This window comes from Haliotis cracherodii, unplaced genomic scaffold (assembly GCF_022045235.1).
Source record: "Haliotis cracherodii isolate W230 unplaced genomic scaffold, xgHalCrac1.p SCAF_1, whole genome shotgun sequence".
In the NCBI taxonomy this organism is placed as follows: Eukaryota; Metazoa; Mollusca; class Gastropoda; order Lepetellida; family Haliotidae; genus Haliotis; species Haliotis cracherodii.
In genome coordinates this window covers 58,294,016-58,314,635 of record NW_027266264.1, presented here as the reverse complement: position 1 = coordinate 58,314,635, position 20,620 = coordinate 58,294,016, and positions in this window count along the sequence as shown.

Here is a 20,620-nt window from a genome sequence, read left to right as displayed (position 1 = left end):
GTTAGGTTTTCGAACAACATAATCCAAAGACCTCAAACCCAGTCCTGTTGCCACTCTGAAAAGTGCATCTTCCCGCGGCAAAGGTGTTAACTGACTTTATAAGAAAATCCAAGGTGGAAACTGGACTTTCTTATAAAGTCAGTTAACACCTTTGCCGCGGGAATGCGGAACAGTGTTGCACATGAAAGAAGTTTTGGAAGGCATTCTTCATGTTTTAACACGAGCAAGTAATTGACCCGAAATGATAGTAGATGTGTTTGAATTAACAACGTCACTACCGACAGCACTAAACCCCCGCCGCCATATTTGGTGCAATATATATTGATTTGTTGATTGATGCACAAAACAATACCACATAATCACATCGCCTTCTTTAACCCACGTCCGATATGCTCATCCCCGATATGAATCTTTTCTCATTAGCAATACGTTTTATGTAATGTAACACGTCCATTTTTATTATGTCAACCCATTTGTCCAGGAACTCTCCGCGCCCTGGCCGGTGTCGGGCAAAGGTAGTGACAAAGTTGAACATGCTGTTTCATGGGTAGGAATGGCAACTATTATTTCAGTAAGGAAAAGCGAAACTAATTGTTTCGAAAACGCGTCCATAGGCAAGACTCTTTTCCTTTGTGCAAAACTTATAAAAACATAAAGTTGCCTCTAAAAGTATCATGGCACATGATGCAACTCATTTCTAACTTAATTCAACTCATTTATAGCGATGTAAACATATTTCGCCTAGGGCGAGCATACTTCCCTTTGCGCAAAACTTATAAAAACATAAAGTTGCCTCTACAAGTATCATGGCACATGATGCAACTCATTTCTAACTTAATTCAACTCATTTATAGCGATGTAAACATATTTCGCCTAGGGCGAGAATTCTTTCATTTACTCAAAACTCATGTGTATTTTGAAGCAAATATACACTCTGTATATTGATATGTTAATAACGTCGTTCCCGCGCGTGATATACTTGCCTTAAACTTAATGGTTCTCTAAAAACAAAAACACCACCACCACCACCACCACCACCAACAACAACAACAACAACAACAACAACAACAACAACAACAACAACAACAACAACAACAACCGTTAGGCGGATATATCAAAGCAGTAAAGTAAACCGGGTCGGTGCATGCATCTCGTGTTCATGTTTAACGAAGGAATGTGCCAGAGACCCATTCATATACTTTTCACGGCTGTTTTCACTTTAACGCCCAATGGAATCTGTTTCGTGGGATAAGCGAGACTGGTTATTTGCTGGTGTTGACGTTGACGTTTTTTATTTGGGAACATTTGCATGTGTTTAACATTGATCAATATACACACATGCTAGCTGGTTCATATCGCAACCGCGCGTCTCGCTCGGAAGTGATTATGTACCACACGTGTACAATCAGGAGACAGACACACTGTGTAAATGTAAACACAGTATGTTTATCTCCATTCTACTATGACTCAATAAAATGGTGTTAGCAAATATACCGAGTGAAGAGTCCAGTGTTTTGAGTGGGTTATCGATCTGAATTACGGAATCACCGAACAAAATATGGCGCTTTATATACTCAAGCAGTTTGTTTACACCGTAATACTTCACTCGAACATATGACAGGTATTGAAAGCGTATAAGCACATCAACTTGATAAGCTAACACAAGGTAGGCATCCCTAAAGAAAACAAAGCAAACTTTGCAAGGCTTTCGCTCTACATCGCACGTCACCATTTTGACGTCATATCGCTCATTGTGACGCAAAAGGTATGACGTCACAGTCGTTTATAGAAAAGCGCCTAAATTCCAAGCTCTCGGTTGTCTCCAAAACGTAAATACATTCCCTTTGTACATTTCTATCGTGGTCTGCACGAAATGTATTGCCACACATCCTTTGAATATTGTAGTAACCGCATCTGTGCATTTTGTAACCTGTAATTGTAGATATAATTATTTGAATATGCCTACCGACAATGACTGAAAGTAGTACCATTCTGTGAATGTTAGCTTCCGCGGTGATGGGGCCGTCAAACTGTTTCAATCATAGGGGGTTTAATGTGATTTAATAGCCTCCGATTGACCAATAAGAATCGAGTAAATTCCAAATTCATGGTAGAATTTAATACAATCATATTACATTACAATTTTCTTATCTTACTTGCGTTTCCATTTAACACAACAGTGCATTGCGCAGACACGGCTTTTTGCTTGCTACACAATAGTCAAGCCAGGTCATTTATATATTATATAATACGAGGACGGGGCAATACCACTGCCTCTTCCGTATTGATCTTACGAATGACTATTAAACGATGTGATCTGAGATAAAACTAAGTGTCATGGTTTTAGATTCCTGGGTCAGATACAAGAAAAGCAGCTCTTCTTTGTATCGTACATCCGGGAAAGCTTTTCAGTTTGTATTCACAAACTTCGATATGTGCGGTTTTAGAACTGCCTTCCCCTATTAGAGATTTACGGATATTTGAAAGAGAAATACATAATAAGATAATTCTTCCTTTTTGTCCCCGATATCCATTTAAACGGCATCAAATAACCTCGAGTGTCTTGACAAATAGTGTTACACAATTAGAGGTGACACGTCGCGTCCAAGATTATTGCACTTATATAGCGACGTGCATGTACGTGTGTGTGTTTGTGTGGCTGCTTGTACTAGTCCGGACTGATGCCGATTTATAGTGCTAGCTCGCTGAGATACCATGACGCAGTTGAACATGAATACCCCACTCAGACACATTATACTGACTCCGAGCCGACCAGTCCTTGTTTTAGCCCCTTAATGTCGAGCGCCAGACAGGGTAACAACAAGTACCATCTTTTAACGACTTTTGGTATGACGCGGTCGGGGATCGAACCCCGGACCTTCCGCTCTCCGGGCGGACGCTCTACCAATAGACCACGGAGGCGATCCTACACAATTAGAAGGTCTAGACCGATCAATCTACGAAGTCCGATAATGCTTATCCTCGTAAGCCATATCTATATTCAGCTGTAGATGGTTTATATGCTCAGTGTTACGTTTGCCTTATATTATGGTAGATTTGATTGTGTCAATTACCGTTTTGATTATTTAACATAAATATTAATACATAATTATATTTTGCTGCAAACGCTGCTATTCAGACTCATTGATCGTAATGTTATGCGACGAAAATGCCCTTCATATGCTCATGGTTATTTAGTATGAAAACATGATGGCAAATGAGCCAAACGACCCAGACTATGCTTTTTCACCATGTGAGTGGGGACACTTGTGCACTAAATAATCAATAAAGAGTTTATGCAGGGATCACAAAACAAATATAGAATATGCGATGCGGAAACTCAATGTTGATAAAATGGTTGAGAACTAATTTTACTGTGCTGATCTGATCTCTTCTGACATGGGAAAACCTGCTTCTTTATCACTTCCGGCGACAACAGGAAGTCAGCTAAAAGCCGGAGCAGGGGGTCCAGACAAAACCAACGGACCGGAAGGTGTGAGGCGGGAGCCTTTGTAATGTGGAATGGTGTTGTTCAACTTCAACTTCAACTTCAATGACATTCTTGTCTCTCCCCCTATCCTTCCCCTTACCAAACGTTATCTTAATATGTAAGGGGAACTCTCAGTTGTGACGTCTTATTTCGGTTTTGAGGCAGGAACAATATGTCGTCGTCTATTGTTTGTCATGAATTGAAGACCGACTGAAAACTTGTCCAGGACACACTCTTTCTCTCCAGTGTTTGACCAGTTCTATTTAAGCATTCGCGAAACAATATAATTTGAAAATAATGCGGAGACCTTTTTCTTTTCAATTTGTTAAACCAAAATTGATATCCAATTGTTTTAAGAGGCATACCAAGCAACTCTTTATATGAGCCTGTAGTTGTGAAAAAGTTTAAGTAGGGCGTCAAATATTAAAGTAGACTGCCAAAATTTAAGAATAGACAGAGCGGTAAAAGTTCAGTAGTTTGTGGACACTGCGCTCCTCCATCACCCATGAATACGAACGACCGCCATGTGGTGTAGTCTAATAAGTGTACGGTCTGGTTCCAGCGAGAGGAAACCCACGAGTTTTCAGACCAATGAGCACGCTGTTTACACGGGAAAAGGGCAATAGTTTGACATTGTGTGTAGGATGTGGCATAGCCTAGCGGTATCTTCTCTACACATTGCCACAATGTCAGGCAATTGTGGGGTTCGCACAAAGCTCGTTCACCGAGTAGGGCTGACTTGACTTACGTGAATCATACACGGCCTCAAACTAACTGATTTTCAGTGACCCTTCCACATAATTTTCATCTCTATTTACACCCAGTGGCACCCGTTTCGGCACATAATCGAGACGATTCTCTGCTGTTGACATTATATATTTAGTTAACATAAACACATGTCACAAATACACAGCATGAAGGTGTGATAAGAACGTACCTAGTCAATTTCATTTTTTCAGGGTTGTGTAGTACTATTCTTTGTGTAGAAGACAAGAACATGTACGCACGCAAAAGAAAATGTATGCTTCAGGTACTTTTTTTATCACTAACTTCCGTTTGAAATTATCTGATGTTCGTCTATAAAAAAGAAGTATATCATATAATTCACTTGTTACAAATACGAACAAATGCAATTACATACAAAGTGTGTTCAGGTTTAAATTGCGAGACAAATTTTACTCTATCAAAACGTATTCAGGAGTGTGTTTAGATTCTATACGGAACAAAGTTTTATCTAAACACATTTAGGATTCTTAAGATATTCATCCCCATAATCTACACGTTTAGAGACCTATACATATCTTTATCCTTAATTTCATGAGTGTTGTTGTTTTTTAAATCTAAACAAGTTACTTTTTAAGGTAATGATTTCAAACATATCTTAACCTCATACGAACTTTAACTTTTCCACGAAATCTGGTGGCTAGAGCGTGTATGTATATGTGCGTGCGTGCGTACGTGCATGCATGCGTAGTGTGCTTCATAGTGGTATTCCATTGTTATTTCCAGGAGGTTACCTACAACATGTACGTATCTATAATTACAGCAGCTCGAATGTCGTATCAAATTTACGAGAAACCCTGAGCTTGGGGTGAGTAAGTGAGTTGATCAGTTAAGAAATACCTTAAGGGTATTTGATCATAGGAATATGTCATCTTGTCAGGACAGATCTGGTGTGTGATCATTGTGTGATAACAATGTCACATCTTTAAGGGATGAATTACATAAATCATATTATAATAATATCTTCATTTTCCTGTTAAATTTAGATTTTAAACGTAAACCTAAACACACGTCTGATTAGTGTTTAAAATCGAATTGATTCTTATTGATTCTTAAGAAGTTCACAATATGAATATATCTTGATCCATGTATAGCAGGTTACACAGTATTGCCAAGCTGTTTACATTGTATAGGTGCTCAGTGACGGTGTGAAGGAAAATAGTGAATAGAAGTAGTACAGCAAGACAGCAGGACCACCACGGACTTCTAAATTAGTCAGTAAATTCAAGTAAATATCTCTTTGCAATCCACGACTCTTACATGCTTCTGTATTTTTCAAACGATATGAAAACAAAAATATTCAGAGAATTCGATATTTACTGAACAAATACATTTAATAAAGGCTTATTAATTGTGTTGTATATGAAATTACATATTTACCCTTTTTGCAAACACTTGCACTGATTTTCAGTGACCCATCCATACAATATTCGCCACTATTTTGAATTGTACGACAAATGGAATCTGTTTCGTCAGATAATAAAAACTGGTTATTCTCTAACTTCTTTGATAGGCATTTAGAAGTTGGAGTACTAAGTAAGGATAAGAATTTATGGATGAACAACTTCTTTATTACAATTAAGAGCGACGTTTCACAAGGATTAGTAAACGTCGCTCTTAATTGTAATAAAGAAGTTGTTCATCCATAAATTCTTATCCTTACTTGGTTATTCTCTGGCTGTGACGTTTCATATTTACAGGCAAATTAAATGCAATGTTTGTTTAGTGTAACGTAAAACAACATACATTCTCTCACTTACCATCATAAGATATTTGAAGAATGAATCAAATATTAATTCATCTGAAAGGATGGTCATCGATACTAAACTCAACATAACCGATGACAGGGTGTGTGAAGGACCAACTACATTATTACATTTGTGTCGGCGTGTCAGCGTAGATTGTAACACCGTGATCAAACAAGAGAGAATCTGGTACTAACACATAAATAAGTAAATCCTGTTTAAATCCTTACGAACGAGTTACCATATAACACTTAAAGATTTTATAATAACAATCTTATACACTGATTAAGTCTTTAGGCATTTTATCTCATGTACATGAATGCAAGAAAAAGGACTTCCATAAAATAAAGACGTAATTGAATACATTTAGCATTTTTTAACTACATGTACTTCAATTCACAATCCAATTCACCGAGCCAGAACAACCGAACTGTTCAGTCGCCGCTAACAAGCAGAGTTTGTTTGGGACCTGTTCTAACCCCATTCCGCCTTACAAATTAAGTAAACTTTTAGTATTAGAAAATATAAAAAATAACGCAATCAAATATATACACTTTCAAACTTTAAGGTTGGGCTTCTTGCTAGTGATGGCATTCCCTTTAGTCTTATGAAGGATAGACTCACGATCATTGTAAACGAAGGCAACAAGATGCCCTGGATTATTATCGTGTTTCATTGAATGTTTTGGAACTAATCAGCATGAACATTTAAATTTACTTTAAAACTCATTCCAGAATAAAATAAACAAATTAGCAATAGGAATCGGTGATATGAACAAACGTCAATGTGGTGTATTTTTCTTTGCATGAAACCTACACAGAGATAGGTGAGGAAATGCCACACGTAACTATCAACATGTTGTTGAGCGTGTAGGGGACAACTTGGAAATATCACAAACAAGCCGTTGGCTGGCTGCTGCCCGTGTGCTGTATCGAGTGTGTGGGTCCACTTCCCGTACTCTCTTCAAGAAATGCATCACGTTTTTTTAAAGGTGTCTATTGGATATGGAAAGGGTTTTGTCGCTTTATTTACGATACTGCCATTCAACACAGCATACCCTAGTTCTGGCCCACACAGAAAGAAACCGGCTATCCATTTGAGGAGAATCACCGTTTTCTCTTAACATAATGTATTCCCCGCCAGGACCTAAAAGCAAATAATAAAAAATGCAAACTAGTTTCATCATATACATAACAATGCGCAAAGATAAAATATAAACAATATTAGTCCTTTCAGAAAATTATCAGAAAATGGTACCAATAATGTTTAAACATTCATTTTCAGAGAAATAAGTCCCTACAACTTGAGGTGAAACACTTTAAAGAACCAGGCGATCCAAAAGTTTTCCAAAATCAATACACTTAGCGAAATTACATTTTAATCATTATCAGTTTACTATCAGAATTATGAAGACCGAAATATTAATTTCATATACGTCTTTGTACACATGGATTAATTCAGGTTCTACTCGCATTATGATTTCGTTCAAAACTTTAAAAGCAAAATGTATGTTTCCTCAAACCCCGCAAGGTTACCACAGACGTTCGGGTATCCCTTTAGCCTGTAACACAACTCTGTTTGCCAACTATAACTGAAAAAGTATTAACACGTCTGAGAAATACTAATAAAGAAATATCAAAAGAAATATCTTTGGCAATAAACACGTACTGTTATACAAATTGCTACAAGTTGGGCAGGACATGCTTACCCTTTTCGCAAACACCTGGTGTCTTCACTGATTCTCTGTGATCAATTCATATATTTTTCGCCAATATGTTTCTTTGGCACCAATTGCAGACGGTGGGTAGTCGAGAGTGATTATTCTCTGGCGTTGACGTTTTTTTATAGCACCAGAAGCTGAAAACACAGTTTACAGAAGAAAAATTTCAGAAAGTTGAAATTGTATCAGTTTCTGTAATTTAAGATAACTGCAATCAGACACATTAGTTCGCATCAGTATTGATTACAGGATTGTTAAGACACATAATGAAATCTTAAATTACAAATTTAAATCCATTATGTTCCTATGTATTTTAGATCACTTCGTGTGGGGCCTTGAATTTAAATCATTTTGTATTATATTTTTTTGTTGTCACGGAGAAATGCATAAACAAATTAATATACTGTATATTTATATTTTTTTCAACAAAATGTAGCAGCACAAAGTCAGCCGGTAATATATTACACAAAACATACAACTTTATGGATAACATCTTCGGTGTTATTGCATTGAGCGACGTTTCGATGTAGATTCTTACACAGAAATTGTTGTGAGTGAGTGAATATGGTTTTACGTCGCTTTTAGCAATATTCCAGCAATATCACGGCGGGGGACACCAGAAATGGGCTTCACACATTGTACCCATGTCGGGAATCGAAACCGGGTCTTCGGCGTGACGAACGAACGCTTTAACCACTAGGCTACCCGACCGCCCCAGGAATTGTTGTGATGAGCAGCAGATTAACAATAACAACTACAGGTAATGGATAACAATTAGCACACGGATAATTGGATGAAGCCAGATGTACACTAAGATGACGCGGATAACGGTGTAAGAATCTACATAGAAACGTCGTCCAATGAACAAACCAGAAGTTGTTATCAATAAAGTTGTATGTGTTCTTATTTACTCACCCACTTCTATAATACCAATCAAATAGTTAGTCACCGCCCCATTCGTCTGCCATCCTCTCTATGCATAGTGTAGACTAGGTGGGTGACTAGGTATGGCTGTGAAAAAAGCATTAGGGAAGTACTTGTGCACATGAAATGTGACGACACGTTTGCTTCCTGCGCCAACCTTTTCAGAAAGTGAAGTTAGCTTTGAATAAAACATGTTTTGATGGCGTAAAAGGATATCGAGTGTGTTGAAATATTTTGTTACCAGGATATGAAAAACTGCCAAAGCCATAAAAGTGTGCAATACCATTCTAAGTGCAACTGAAGCACTGAATAGTGACAATCAATTCTTGGCATTAATACTCCGTGTTGATTACACTGACCGCACATCTTTCTCTCGGTTGATTCCAGGTCCTCAACAATGTATGTGGGTCACAAGAAGCGATTTGATGGATCGGGTGGTCATGTTCGTTGACTTGCTTGATTGTGTGTCGTCGTACCCTTACGGCGTGATCGTAGCTCATAATACCAATCACTGAATTGTATGGCCAAGATTGTACAGGCCAACGTCATGCAACTGGAATATTGCTGTATATGGCGTTAAACAACACACAAGCACACACAACTGTCGTTTATAAGTAAATCCACCAATAAATGCATAATACACTCACTCAAAAGGAAACAAAACCCTTTGTATAATCATAAGAAAGTGTCCACTGTATGATTCCTGCTATATCATAAGCGTGTGTTTATGAATCACTATCATATCTTGATGGTACTATATTTTCGCGAAGAGGTGAGCATATAGTGCCCCATCGGTTGCACCCGTCACAAACACACGAAAAGACAAGTCAACTGTTCACCTGAAAAACAAACACGGGAACCTATGATACAAAACAAACTCGAGAAAAAGTCATCATTTTTGTCACTGAAGCGTCAAATTGTGGAATTGACCTCCACATATTTACACTTTGGGAAAGCTTTACTGAGGACCTGGATGTTGTAACCCTGATCGAACATCTTTTGAGCAAGATGCTCGTGACGCTCTTTGAGATTTTTCAAGAAACTTTCCGAGGCTGCTGTTCAGATACATGATACTCCGATTGTTTTTTCCCCTAGTAAACTACAACTACAGTGGTCATAAAATACCTGTGGCGCCGTGCTTGTCACAGTAGAGGACAGCTCAAATGACATTCAGTGCGCGGAGATCCACGGAACATGTCCAAAAATATATGGATGCGGATGATAGTGTATATATATTGAAAATCTATCTGGCATACGTGCAAAAGAATGCATTGTCGGTATCCGGTATGCCGATTATTAAACACTCTTACGTTATGTCTCCATGCAATCGGATTACTACTTTGAGACGTATTAGCCTTGCAGCAACGCTTCCCATCACTCCATCTGATATAATGAATGTTCTGAGGGAAAATGTATATATCGTAGGTATATTCCAGCTGTAACAGCCTGTAATTAATGAGTCTGAATCATGTACACCAGTGAAAGCATGCACGACGGACGACGTCATCGGTGTTGCTGACATGCGGCTGCCACACGTCTACGTTAAGGATGGTGATTACGTATACGGCTGTCGTGGTATTAACATTGATGATTCGAACAGGGCCGCGGGACATATCCTTCCTCGGAATCCCCACGTGGAGTTTACATGAAAACTTACGTCGTCATTGGCGGGCGTTCGGACATAGACCCAGCACGAGGACATCAGAAAGGGGTACTCTCATGTTAACACAGAGGGTATTTTAACTTACTTGTGTGTTACAAGAAATACATATGCTGTACTAGGCACTGTTCACGTTATGGAACATTTGCAGTAGTCGGGTCCATGTTTGTAATGAAGATTGGAATGATTGCAGCTGCTCAAACCGTGTGATGAATTCCAGAGTCAAGTGATTTGTAGTTCGCTTCGCTCGGTTTCTGGCACTTTGTACCGTACTCTTATATTCTCATATAGTCGATCTCAGCTGCAAAGTTCGAGAATAAATTGAAAAAAGAATCCAACTCAAGTGTAGATTTGACAAGTCGATATTGCCTCAGCTCTAGGCAAAAATTAAACATTGTCCTGGACTTAATATATCGAGTCGTCGGGGCTTGTGTTGTATTTTTGCCCGAACGATGACGTATCGCTGCCTATATTTTTCAGTTAATTCTTAAAAATGGAGCCTGTGAAATTATTACAGTCATTTATTCCTAAGATCTGATTCAATATACTTTAACGTTTATGGAGTTATAGACGTAAAAACTGGTGTACACACTTTGCGAAAATCCGCTAATCCATAAAGTCAGTATTTAAATTAGTACATATCTCACACATTTCATGATTTCTACAAAATACTCACCCTACAAGCCGGATGGAGAATTACTCCTTTTACAGTGCGTTACTGATTATATAGTTAATGAAGGTCACCGATTAACTTGTTATGGATGCTGTTTGTGTACAAATGACTGCTTGATCCATTCTTTAGAAAAATATCGTCAGTTGTCACTGTGGCGTGATGGAACATATATACTTTACGCTTACACACTCTTCTGATGTCCGAAAAGGGGTCATTGCTTTGTCGCCCAAGCCAGCCACACGCATGATACAGAGAGATATTGCACCAAGGTGGTTACAGATTGATCGAAACCCACGTAAAATATATAATATGATCGCTGTCCAATCGTGATATAACTGTTCTTATTTTCCAGCGGCAGTTGATGATATTTGAGTGAGTGAGGGAGTAATCTGAGTTGTACGGTAGTTCAGTCATGGCGTTGATCTGAAAGCGCACTTGTGTGTGCATGCGGTTAATTCTAACAAATGCGGACCTTTGTCCATATATCTTATTGTATTTCTTGTTTGGTTGTTGTGTTACTCAGCAATATCCCAGCTACATGACGACGTCCTACACATGCTCGGGCTTGTACCAGCCAGGCAGCCCAGTGATCGCTATTATGATCAACGATCCGACGCCGTAGAGGCTCGATGACACGAAATCAAGCAAGTCACCGAGCCTGACCACCCAATCTATGTGGTCGCCTCTTACGACCACATAGGTTGCTGAGGACCAATTCTCACTCCCCCCAAAAACAAACACACAAAAAAAAAACACAACAAAAACAAACACACAAACAAACAAAACAAAACAACAACAAAAAACCCTAACAAAACAACAACTAACAAACAAAAAAACAAAGCATCTATTTCCGATTCAATTACCCATGAGTCTAATGCACTAATAGGATTCAAAAAGCAAACCGTGAGCAATCATGAGCCCGAGACTATAAAGGATAGTCGCAGATTTGGATAACTTGCTGAAGACCTCAATCTAATCAACATCTGCAGTACAAGCCCAGACCACAATAGAATCTACCATTGAGACCTTGGTGAAACAACTGCTAGCAGAGAAACCCCGGGCATGCAAGCAGAATCACAGCCTTGACAGCCACAGATCCAATCCTTTAACCAGCAACACCATCCGTACCAGCAACGATACCAATGCAACAACCAACAGCCGTACCAACACAACAACCAACAGCAGTGGCCCTACCAACAACGCCGGCAACATTCCAGACAATGCCAACAGTAACCCTCACAGCAATGGCAGAAATGCCAAGATCTACAGAGATGCTTAGGGTGTAAAGGTTGATGTCCTTCTCGTAGTTTGTGCCCATACAAAATTCATACTTGTACAGACTGTATTTGGGATGGGTACCCTGGCCATTCTAATGAGGCTTGCAAACATAGTCAAAGATGGGATGAGGCACCTGTGTCTTCTCGTAAGGCTTAGGTACCCACACAAAAAACAACGTTTAAAGCCATTTTAAAATCAGCAAAACTTATCAATTCTTAGTCTGGTTTTGCCATTTAAACAGAACAAGAATCTGTTTCTAATTAATTGATTCACCAATCCCTGAAATCATCAGCCTGCGTGTCCCTTTGAGCAAAAACACAATAAATGTCAGTGTCAGCAAAGCCAAACAATTTCCTTCAGTTTATACAGGTGCAGGTATATCATGTGCCGCCAAGAAGGTTCTCCAAAATGTAGGCAATTCTACTACCAAACTCCAACAAGTCTGCATATAGTCAGATAACAGGTGCAGGTGGTGATCATGTCCTGTTCAAGGCTGTATCAAATTACCAATCACTGTAGGTCTCATCACACATTTCATGTCTTTACACATTTGCACCATTCACTAATCCTTGGTATGGACTTCATCAAGGCCACAAAGTCATCATCGACGTGATCGTCGTTTAGTTCAAGTTTATGAGGGTAAAATTCATGGTAGTTTAGTTGAAAGTCAGGTGTTGTAAGGAACACTAAGTATCAGGTAATTCAACCCCCATTTGGCCATATTCCTATAACGCTCTCATGCGTCATGGACAATCAAGTGCTGTTGTTGGAACCAGTATCCCCCTCTCCAAGATCAACTTTCTTGGCGCCAAGCGCCTTTTACCAACCAAAGGTACCAAGTCAACCTTGAGGATCTTCAAATGTACAGATCAACCTCTCTATCCCTCTGAGAATTTGCTAGCTACTGCATTCTGGAAACAAGGATACTCACTGCCATATCCCTCTCAACTTCTGACCCCACTGCAGTTCGAGACGCAAGTGACAATTCTGATCTATCATTTGATCTTCCCCTGAATCGGATTTATATTCAGAGCAAAAGGATCAACCACAGTGTTACCTCAAGTCACAACATTCCGTTTTTGCTAAAGATTAGCCTTGGCTTGCCAAGTCAGTTTTGCATCATCATAAAATTGATACTGGTGCTGCCCCTCCAGTTGTATGCCATTCTACAGACTATCTGTGCAAGTCCACGACGAGACAGCCAAGCCGGTTTAGGAGATGCTGGATGCCGGATTCACTGAACCAAGCAAGTCTGACTTGAGATCACCTGGAGTTATGGTAAGGAAGAAGGACATCACTTTAAGATTTGCCATAGATTTTCCGATTCCACGCTTCTATGATGTTGTTGATACCGTAGCTCACGCCAAGGTAAGATTTTTGTCAGTGCTAGATTGTGCCAGTGCTTTTGGGCAAAAACCACTGGATTCCACAACAAAACATAAATCTGCTTTTCTTTTGCATGAAGGTATATTTGAGTGGAATAGGCTCCTTTTGGACTTAAAGAATGCTCCAATGGCAGTCCAAGCCACCATTGCAAAAGCCTTAGCAACAACTAAATTGGAAAATAGTGGAGAGGAAGTTATTTGTTTAGGCCATATGCTTACAGGGAAGGTATAAAACAGACCCTCTCAAAATTGATGTAATTATGTCATTTCTTCAGCCAAAATCACAATGCTAGCCAATCCCTGGGTCTCGCAGATTATTATCGTACATTCATAAAAATATTCCCCAGAATTGCTGCATCATTCATTGGACACTTGCAAAAAGATTCAAATTTTGATGGACTTCTTAGTGTCAAAGTTCATTTAATACCCTAAAAGATGACTCAGCATGTGTCCTCGTGGATGAAACTTTTGAGAAGTCATTCATCTGAAGCCATAGGATACATCTTAGGTCAACTTGGGCGTGACCATGTCATATCGTATGCAGGACGATCTTTACATCTATTTGAAAAAAAATGGTCAATCACCGATCAGGAAGGTCTTGCACTCTTCGGGAGCATAAGAACATTTTACGTTTACCTGGAACATTGCAAATTCAAAATCTACACAGAACATAAGGCATTACCATTGCACATTGAGCAGAAAAGAAGACTGAAAATGCAGATGCTCTGTCCAGATGTTCTTATCCGACACCTACACAACTGCCAGAGACTGATGACATGCCCGCCAACAACTCTGCCATGCCAGTCGTTTTTCCTCCAACAAAAGACAGCATTGAACCAAGTCATTCATTACAGGTCACATTCAACTATTCCAAAGACACACCTTTACTCGCTCCCATTGATGTACCACAAATGACACAAGTAAGTGATTGTCAAAGGCAATGCAGAGACTTTGTAGATATCTTCAACTACAAGGAAAACCAAGAAATTCAAGCAACCTACACAGAGCCACAGATCAGAGGAATCATAGGCAGAGCAATGGATTATGACATCAGAGGAAGAACTCTCTACCACTTCTACAAGATGAAGTTCATGGGTTCCAAAACCAATCGTCACCCAGTCATCACGCAGCTTGCAGTCCCAAAGGTTGACAGGCCTGCTCTGTTGAGAGCCTATCACGACTCCAAAGCAGGAGGATGCCATTTTGGTAGAGATGTCATGTTAGAAGCCCTTCACCGCAAATGCAAATTGACAGGTATGTATGAAGATATCAACAAGTATATACAGACATGTGAGGTATGCATCTCAAACCAGTCCAAATGGTACCAATGCAAACCTAGGACACCTTTGAAAGACTTCACGTGGACATCCTGGGACCTCTTCAAAAATCAGAACTGGGAAACAAGTATGCCTGATAGACTCCACGACGAATGGAGTATGTGGAAGACTTCTGGATTTTCACCTCATTATCCTATCTTTGGTCGTGACACACATTTGCACCAATGCCAACCCAACCCACACTCAGATCCAATCCCACAGCACCCAAGTGCACCACTACCTAGGATCAACAATCCTCTACAAGCGCCACCAAGACCAAGCCAAAACAAGACAGCACTGCCGTCATCTCGTCAAATCGGGTCACAGTCATCCTCGAACCTGGATCTACACAAGGATGACACCCTATATCCAGTAGAGAAAATAATGGAGAAATGGTATGGAAGTTTGTAAATGTCAAAATGATAGGTTCATCCTCAACTACATGGGAATGTGCTGAAAACATCCCAAAACACACGTTGGTTAGATTTCTTGCAACCACGACTGCCTCAGAACATGAGAAGACGCCATTAATTCATACCCAGTCCCAATTAACACAACTTCAAAACAAGCCACACTGCAGATAGACTTGGTGCCACATGCAGCACTCTCTACTGGTGAGAAATATTTCACATTCTTATCGGACACACTCCTAACACTTTGGTATGGTCACAAAACATGTCACTGTCCATTTAAGCTAAAATTCGTTGCTATGTCTAAACCATCTTGTGAAGTTGCCATCTTTAATAATGACAACACTGACATAGATTTCTACCAGATCACCAAACTCCCATGCTAATCCCGTTAACATCTCAATCTATACTTGTTTTTGGTACAACATTCCTCACACTTAATTGCCCTGATGGCTCCAATTATGTAAAAGGTTGTATATGTGTGTAGTTACTATACCATGCCTTTGTACAGTGAAAACTTAGAATCTTCTTATAACATCACATATTCGTACAAAATTGACTCCAAGGTAACATATTCCAATAGAGTCAATTTGGAATTAATTCAAACTTTCTTTGAGGATGATTCGTTAAATAACATTCTTGGCGACACGTCATTTGCCAAGCCTCGGCTGTCAAAGTTGATATTCCTGATTTCAAAATCTACAATCGTCAATTTAACAAGATTATTGCTAAAGATCAGCATGATTGCCTAAGGTTGACTGTAAAGCGACAAACCCCTTTCCATATCCAATATAAATCTCTGCATAAAGAATTGTACGATTCCGACCACATGCATAGAGCTAAATATGAAACAGATGAGGCGGTCTCACTGGTCTCCTTTATTTCTAGTTCAGATGGGTAGATCAGTTGAAGGGAATTGGCTATTTCATGGTTATTGAACGATATCAGATCATCAATATACCTGAAGTTAAACTTCTTGGTCACATTTCCTTGTTTTGACTTTGTCAAGAATGGTTACGAGTGTAAAAAGTGATGAAAATGTATATAAATCTTTAACTGATTCATTGCTTGCTGGAGAAGTAAGTGTCCCACAATCAACATTTGATTTCAGCTTTTGGTTTACTCTTGATCATACTGCATGTCAAATGTATTATCAACAGCACTTGTTTGACTCTACTTCAAGTATAGAGCAATAGCTCCTACACTTTGTTTAGTTTCACAACCTTCTCTGGTTAAATCGGAACAACCATCATTTGAGTATCACAATCCCCCCCCCCCCCCCCCCCCACACACACACACACACTCTGCAATTAGTCTGTCAGCGGTAACATCCACACTGATTGACAATTTTAGGATTTAAGGAAGCACAGTGTACTTTAATTGCACTTGAGTTACGGTTACAGATCCATCCAATTGGGATGCTACCTTGCTAACAACTAGATATGATGTATATGTAGATGGTCATATCTTCCCAATAGTTCATATGCAATGGCCTGGTCTTAAAATTTATAATTCATAAAAACTATCAATATCCCAAGCAATTTCCGTGTGAACTGCACAAAAACTAAAGCATTCGTGCAATCTTAAAACATCCTCAGAAGTTGGCGGATGACAAAGTTGACACAATAGCTTATGGATAACAACTTCTTTATTTACTGTAAAGGCGACGTTTCGGTGTAGATACTTATACCGTTGTCAACCAAGACTGATGAACATGGTACAGAATATATGTAGAAGGGTGGAGGATCAACAGTAACAACAATTACAGCAACAACAATTGCATACAAGAGAGTGATTAACATGAGTAGGTGAAGTAATGACAACAGAAGGATAATATTGTAACGAAAGATTTGCAATATAGTTCATTTATTTCATTCTATACAGTTACTAATAATTAATTATCCTTCATTCCAAAGGTAAAGCATAAATAGCTCACTTAACAAAGCTATTTAGTACCAGACACTTATTTCATGTACTTCTGTTTATACATTTACAACTTTCATTACCATCATGGCACGGCAAAGCTGACTATAGCTTACCTAGCAAAGCTAATTAACATCAACTATATGCTATCGGAAGTGTCTACTTAAAATCCAATCTTTTTTTCTTTATGTGTAAATTACTTAATGGCCATTGTATAGACATCCAGACTATGGAATTATCCTAATATCTATAGTGTCACGGTCGCCTGACATTCACTTTACCTGTCAATTACTTAATGGCCATTGTATAGACATCAATACAGAAGCTGTAAAACAAACTAACTATCATCGTGTCACGGTACTCCTTCAAAAAATCAATCAAATTGCTATTAGTGAATTACCTTATCTATTTTAACCCATCAAAACTGTAATTAAGGATACGTTATATGTTTTAGTCAATCAAGAGAATTCTGACGTCGATCAGTGGTGTTTCCAGTTCTTTTAGACCTTAACAAGAGGTCCGGTATGTGATATCAACACATTTAAATTCACAATACATACTGGAACATCTCTTTAGACATCCTCGCCCGCTTAGAACAAGACATCAAAACGGGCCATCTGAACCGACAATACACAGAAGGCATATTTCTAAGATTTCTCCAAAGCTTTCGATATGGTATGGCATAACGGGCTAAGAAAACCCTAAAAATCAGGACTTAAAGGCCAAATAATAAACTATAACCAAGACTTCCTCACTAATCTCAAAATAACTGTGGGTGTTGACCAGTATCCCTTAAAAAATGGCACACTCCAAGGCAGCATTCTATGCCCGACACGTTTCAACATTATGATTAATGACCTATTCGAGGGAATATCCAAAATTACTGCAGAATGCATTAAATAAAATTCAAACATGGCAAATAGTTGGGTTTTCTCACTAAATGGCAAAAAAACTACAGTGATAGTATTCAAACACTGAAATATGCGCGCAAACACCCCCAGACTACAACTAAAGAAAACCCCATAACATTCCAATAAGAAACCCAATTTTCTAGGACTCATCTGGTGTGCTCACATTAAACACCTAACAAATAGATGCAATAAAGACCTAAACACACTACGCTGCCTGACAGGTTCGCCGTACGTGGAGGGCCTCCAAGGAGACCCTACTATCACTTTACAAATCACTAATTAGATCAAAAATAGACTATGGATGTGACATATACAACACCTTAAACTCCTCATTAAGCGATAGACTAAACTCAGTTATCAATATCAAGCACTAAAGATAATTACACGCACTCAGCAGGGCACACCGCGCATATCACTGCAGGCACAAACAGGCGAACCCCTCTGGATCTACGCCGAGAACACCTAACAATATAATTACAGGGCTTCAACCCAACGAAACCCACAAATCCAACAAATCCTTAAAACCAATAGACTCCAAGCTCGCAAAAACCCTCAGTTAATACCAATCTCTCAACGCATAATAAATTACCTGAATAGATACAACCTGAATAATTTAAAAGTGAACACAGCACCAAATAACACCTTCATACCCTAACTCCAAACCCCCCAAATCGACACATCTCACTGCACCAAAACTAAATAAAGAAACTGACCCAAATAACGCTAAATCCTACACACTAGCATACACTAAAAAAAGAAATGCACAGGTAGATTTTTAGTAAATTTATTGTACCTAATAAAGTCGATATATGTAATTTAATATCATAGATACAAATATAAAATTTTGGAGCTCGATTGTCACATGTTGTTGTACAAAGGCGTTGAAAACTGGTCATTGTCATGTCACATAAGGCCACAAGGTTGCGCTGAACTCAGTATCTCGTGTGAGCGCCCCGAGCAGCAATCACGGCTCCTCGGCACTAACTGAATAAGTGTACGAATTCTGTCCAGCGGAATTCTCCGCCATTCTGCTTGTAACGCGTTGGCCTGTTGTGGGAGTGTCTGCGGCGTATTCTGACGTTGACGTACACGTCGATAGAGATCGTCCCAGAGATGTTCGATTGGGTTGAGATCTGCAGATCTCGACGGCCAGGGCAAGGCGCTGATGTTGGCATTATGAAGGTAGCCTCCTGAGACACGAGGTGTTTGCGGTGGAGCGTTGTGCTGTTGAAACAGCTCCCTCTGGCGAATGGTGCTGTGGTGAACGTTGAACTAGCGTGCCACAGAAGACTGCAATCCCCCTCTTTTGATACGTCCTATGGCGATGTTCCCATCGGCAGCGCTCGGCATTTTCGAACTTGAAAATGGTGACAATTGAATGACAAATTATTGGCTTATGCTTGCCTTTTTACAGCAACTACCACGAGTTACGAATGCCATAACTTGCGCGTACATTTTGCTTTACTGTTTTCCTCCATGACATTTTTGAACAAGTGTGAAAGACATTGCAAATGGACAATGGCTGCGTTTTGGATGTCTGTCTAATCAGGTTCAATAAACTGCATAATACCTGTGCATTTCTTTTTTTGAAGAGACGGGTCCATATCAACACACCAAAAAATGAAACAAAATCCTATAGGCTAATAAATAATCCATCAATTTTCACAGACGAATTAATGGGGATAGTAACAGCCCTGAACAGCGCTCAAATAAAAAGACACAAAAAAAACCTAATCCTTTCAGACTCATTAAGTGGGCTCCAGGCCAGAAAAACAAAACACAAAAACCGCCCAAAACTAATACTACAGATACCTAAAAGCACAAATAATCTACGTAAACTGGGTAAAGACATAGCAACAGTTTGGATCCCTGCCCTCGTTTGAGTGTTTGGCAACGAACACGCCGACAAAGCAGCCAAATCAGCACTAAAATTAGAAGAAGTAAGCATCAACCTACCATTATAAAAAAACAACGAAATTAAAGTATCACAAAGGAGAAAATCTTCCAAAAGTGGCAAAATAACTTTAAAAAATCTGACTGCAAACTAAAACACCTTCTACAAAAGCCTCTAAAAAAACAAAATTCCATCATAAAACAAAAAAACTAACCAAACTACAAACAGGCCACACTAAGTTAAACTCCCACCTACAGCAAATTAAACAACACCAAACCGGTAAATAACCCCACTGAAACTTAAAAGAAACGCCTCAACACATAATACTAGATTGCACACATTACCAGCAACACAGAAAAACCCTCCAATCCACACTAAACTGCAATAATCAAATGACACTAGCAACGCTACTAAACCCCCTTAATGACTTACAAACCTATAAAGCACTAGGCATCTATCTAATCAAAACAGACCACTCGGCCGCATCTAAAGTACCACAACAAACAAC